Source organism: Propithecus coquereli, unplaced genomic scaffold (genome assembly GCF_000956105.1).
Source record: "Propithecus coquereli isolate 6110/MARCELLA unplaced genomic scaffold, Pcoq_1.0 Scaffold146, whole genome shotgun sequence".
Taxonomy (NCBI): domain Eukaryota; kingdom Metazoa; phylum Chordata; class Mammalia; order Primates; family Indriidae; genus Propithecus; species Propithecus coquereli.
The window spans coordinates 817633-823324 of NW_012138969.1; positions in this window are offsets into that span (position 1 = coordinate 817633).

Below are 5692 nucleotides of genomic sequence, written 5' to 3' on the forward strand. Positions count from 1 at the left end.
ACAGTTGATTATCTGCAACTTCAGGAAAACCTTATATAGGTAAGTTGCCTGGTATTAGGTTATTAAGTGTGAAATGTCCAATTTCCTTAAGTACTAAGTTTGACAGTTGATATCTCTGACATTTCACTTTGACACTTCCTGTTTTATTTTTATCGTGAAGGAACATCCTCAGTCTTACAAACACACTTTTTGGGTTGTGATTGTCTTTCAGATTTTTATAGAGCCATTTTTGTGAAACCATCGATAAGTCAAAAATTTGTGTTATTTTTTAATATGAGTTCTGTCGTGGAATGAATGCAGTGTAGACAGCTTGAAATATCAACAAAGTATTTGGGAAGGATGTGGCTAATGAACGAACAGTACATCGATGGTTTGAGAAGTTCCATTCTGGTGATTTTAATCTTGAAAATGAGCCAGCGACCTGAGACCAAGGTGGATAATGATGAGCTGAAAGCTGCAGAGGAAGCAAATCCATCTCAACCTATAGGTGAATTAGCAGCAAGGTATGACATTGTCATTCCAACAATATTGGACCATTTGAAACAAACGGGCAAGGTAAAGAAGCTGGATAGATGGGTACCGCATGAATTAAACAAGCGTCAGAAGACAAATCATCTCGAAGCTTGCCTTTCGTTGCAGTCACAACATAAAGGCAAATGATTTCTAAACTGTATTGTTACGTGTGATGAAAATGGATTCTTTTTAACAACTGCAAGTGTTCAGCACAATGGTTGGATAACAAAGAAGTGCTGAAACACAGTGTAAAACCGAACATTCATCAAAAAAGCTAACAGTGTCTGTTTGGTGGTCCAGCGCTGGTATTATCCACTACAGCTTCATGAAACCTGGTCAGTCGATTATAGTGGATGTTTACTGCAACTAATTGGATGAAATAATGAGGATGCTGTGATTAAGCAGCCAAGCTTGGTCAATAGAGATAGGCCAATCCTCCTGCAAGACAACACTTGACCACACATCACACAAACAATGCTGCTTAAACTACAGAAGCTGAACTTGGAAACTCTGTGTCATTCACCATATTCATCAGACCTTGCACCGACTGACAGTCACTTCTTCCAGGCTTTAGACCACTTCCTGCAAGGAAAAATATTAAAGTCTCAACAAGCTGTGGAAAACGCCTTTCACAATTTCATCACTATTTGCTCTCCAGGCTTCTTTGCTGCTGGCATAAGCAAGCTACCATTAAGATGGCAAAACTGTCTTAATAGTTTAGGTGCATACTTTGATTAATTGCACTGCTTCTTGATTGAGATACAGTAAACTAAACTTTTGATTTGAAATTGGACATTTCATATTTAATGACCTATGGAACCAGTGAACATTGTAAATACTCAACAAACTTGAAGGCCTAAGCTAAGAACTACAATCAGACCTGCCTGGGCATGTCCCAGATTCAACTGGAATAAGTAAGGTAGTCTAACGCAGTGGTTTTCAAACTGGGGTACTCATAACCCTGAGGTATATAAAGACCTTCCAGGGGTTGGCTTTAACAGAATCAAGGTCAAATCCTCAACTCCCACATGTTCCCTCATAGCACTGCTCTACTGAAGAGAATGCTTCAGTGGCCTGTGTTTCCCTTTCCCACATCCTCTCTCCCAACCATTTTACAAAAGAAAGGAAGGCAAAGCCCCATTGGGACCTAAGCTTTCCGTGTGCTTGTCCAGGGATAAAAACCTCTGGGCCACCAAGCAGGGGGACCCAGGGGAATGGAGATTTCAGGAGAGGGAAAGAAAAGCTGAGAAAGCCACAGCCAGGCTCCTTGCTTTTTCTCTCATTCTTTTTCATTCCCCGCCCATGTCTCTTACATTCAGAAGTGCGGTTGCACAGACATGCATTTAATTACATTTATTTGCAGTTAAGAAAATGAAAATGAAGTCAGCTTTTTCCTGAAACAATCAGCTTAATTTGGTCAGATATTTTGCTCACTCACTTTATGAACAATATCTGACCTGAATGAGGCAAACTTGCAACTCTGTGATTTTGAGAAAAAGATATTTAAAGTCTGATGATAATATTGCTTTTTTTGGTTTCATTTTGTTTTGTTTTCTTTTAAGATATGGGGTCTTGTGCTGTCACCCAGGCTGGAGTACAGTGGTGGGATCATAGCTCACTGCAGCCTCAAACTCCTGAGCTTAAATGATTCTCCCACCTCAGCCTCCCAAAGTGCTGAGATTACAGGTGTGAACCACAGCACCTAGCCAATATTGTTAAATAAAAATCATGAGACCATTGTTTTGGACTAAGTTTCTACACTAGGCCCCAACAGACCAGACTGAAAATCAAAATGGAGTCACCTATGCTAAAGTTCCATGTCACCAAACCCAAACTAAGTTGTTACCTGACATTCCAAGAAATTAGGAGAAAGATGTAACATCCAATTTCCCAAACAGGCCAGTTTAAATCTTTAATCGGCATGAAAATGAACTTCCTTCTGCTTTAATCTTCACACAAAAGAAGTAGCTGAAGGAATCTGATGTTAACTAATCAGTTATTTTTCTATTTTTCTGTCTCCCTGTCCTGACTTACCAGAAAAGCAGCTTTGGAATGACTAATATACTCTTGTTCTTTGCTTCTGCTTTCTTCAGCCCTTCTCTGTCTATAGAGCCAACCCCTTCTGCTCAGCTCATTGGAACATTTATTTGATTTTATGGACTGAGGTGTCGCCCAATTCTAGAATTGCAATAAAGCCAACTGAGATCTTTAAATGTTGTAATTTAATCCTTTGACATTATAAAATAGATTCTTTGTACAACACGTTCATGTTGACTTGAAAATGTGTGAAGAAATGCAAAGTTTTACAAGTCTTTTAAAGCTTTTGAGAACAGAATGTTTGAAGACCATTGGTCTAAGGAGCTTTACCTAAGGAAAGGTCTATACCGGCTTATACACATGATTTAATGACAAGCACAGGCCTTCTTAAGGAAAAGGTGATTTTGAATACAGTTGGATTGTTCCCAGCCTGATCCTCAGGAACTGTTGTCCATTCCTAGAGAAAAGAGCCCTACAGTGGTGCTGGTAAAAAACATGGAGCCACATCACTCAGACATCTGTGGGGAATGGTTCAAAGCGGCACAGTTTCAAGGCAGACAAACACAAACGAGGGGTGGAGGCATTACCTGCATTATGGTGCCCATCTCAAGAGCCACAGGACACAAATATCTGAAACCATAAGGTAGCCAGAGTAGCCAGAGAGACGACAGGAATTCCAAATCACTTGTCTGACAAACCTTGGGAACTTCTTGCAATAGTTGGGAAGAGTTGGGAGTGGGGTCCAGCTCCCTCTATTTTATTCCAGCTGTAGGATCAGCATCTCGTTGCTGATCTTGAGAGCTCATTGTGTGTGGTCTGGGGAAATGCAGGTAACACTTCACATAAAATGTCTAGAACTCATAAATAGGAAATCCATTTCTTCACTGTCTCCACCTCCAGTCTCCCTCTTTCCCCAGTCAAATATATGAGGAAACTGAGGCCCAGCAAATTTGAATTGTCAAAGGTTCTGAAGCAGTGCCTGGTCAAACTCAGAAAGGAACATAGATCTTTCCATTTCTGACTTTGCTCAGCTCTACTAATTGCAAGTCCTGAATTTTAGCCACAGACCAGACACTACTGCAAATAGACTGTCCCAGAAGGGCATTACTTTGTATTTTTCTCAAGTTGTTTTTTATGTTGTTTGGCTAAGAAACAGACTTGGCTTGAATTTGCGCAGCAAGCTGGGTGTGAAGTTGTGACTGTTCCTAACTCACCAGGTGCGTCACTCCACTTGGGCGGCAGTTCATCTACTGACGGGACAAGCCCACTAGGAGATGATGAGCCAGGATTTGTTTGGATGCTGTGTGATCAACAAGGACACAGCATTAGTATTTTTCCACTTTCATTCCTAGTGAAGTATCCCTCTCTTTCTTAGTGTCACTCATTGTAGGGACTTTGGGGATCCCTATGGGTAAAAGAGCTCCTACTTGCTAAAGGAAAGAAAGTTCTTCACTCCTTTTATTGAGAACTTCATTAATGATTTAATTCAAGATGGATAAAAGACTTAAATGTAAGGCATGAAACCACAAAAGTTCTAGAAGAAAACAGGAAAAACTCCTCTAGACATCGGCCTAGGCAAGTATTTATGACTAAGACCCCAAAGGCAAATACAGCAACAATAAAAATAAATAAATGAGATTTAATTAAATTTAAAAGCTTCTTCACAGCAAATGAAATAATTAACAGAGTAAGTAGACAACCTACACATTGGGAGACAATATTTGCAAACTATACATCTGACAAAGGGCTAATATCCAGAATCTACGAATAACTCAAACAAATCAGCAAGAAAAAAACAAACCACCCCATTTAAAACAGGGCAAAAGACATGAGCAGAAGTTTTTCAAAAGAAGATAGACAAATGGCCAAGAAACATATGAAAAAATGCTCAACATTGCCAATCATCAGGGAAATGCAAATTAAAATCACAAGATACCACCTTACCCCTACCAGAATGGCCATTATTAAAAAGTCAAAAAACAATAGATGTTGGCATGGGTGCAGAGAGAAAAGAACACTTATACAGTGTTGGTGAGACTGCAAATTAGTACAACCTCTATGTAAAACAGCATGGAGATTCCTCAAAGAAATAAATGTAGACCTACCATTTGACCCAGCAATCCTTCTACTGGGTATCTACCCAAAGGAAAAGAAGTCATTTTATCAGAAAGACACCTGCACTCGATAACAAATGTTTATCACAGCACAATTCACAATTGTAAAGATATGGCATCAACTCAAGTGCCCAACAATTCATGAGTAGACAAAAGAAAATGTGGCACACATATATATACATATATATATACATATACATATATAAAACTCAGCCATAAAAAGGAATGAAATAATGTCTTTTGCAGCAACTTGGATGGAACTGGAGACCATTATCCTAAGTAAAATATCTCAAGAATGGAAAAACACCACATGTACTCTTAATAATTGGGAGCTAAACAATGGACATACACAGGCACAAAGAGATATAAAAGACAATGGAAACCAAGAAGAGAAAGGGTAGGGGAGGCGGGTAAGGAGTAAAAACTTACACATCAGATACAATGAACACTATCCTGGTGTCGGGCACATTAAAAGCCCCAACTTAAGCATTATACAAGGTATCCACATAACAAAAACATTTGTACCCCCTTAATATTTTGAAATTTTAAAAAAAGGATTTACAGTCCCACTTCACAAAATATAGATATTAACATGAATTTGATTAGTCACAGGAAAAATTAACTGTATAGTCTCCAGCAAAAATTCTTATATAAATATTAAATATTATACAAAATTTGAAGGCTTAACACTTCATGTGCTAAAAGAGATTTGTACTTGTTTGTCAAGGACTCCTTTCTATGGGTCCTGATTTGTACCACATTTCTGCACAGTTCACATTTCTAACCTAAATCAATGTACCATGGCTCCTTTATACACCAGTTTCTTTTAGACCTATAGGGTCATATTCACTCTGGCTGATTTGACAAGATATTCTGAATCATTTTTGTAATAACCTGTATTTTCTTGTTTTTTCTGACCCAATGCAGCTCATCACTACCTTTCATGAGCTAACACAGCTCCAAGTATAACTTGGAAAGAGGATGGCAGCCACAAGGATGGCGAGCTTCACTCTCACTTCCCCCACATA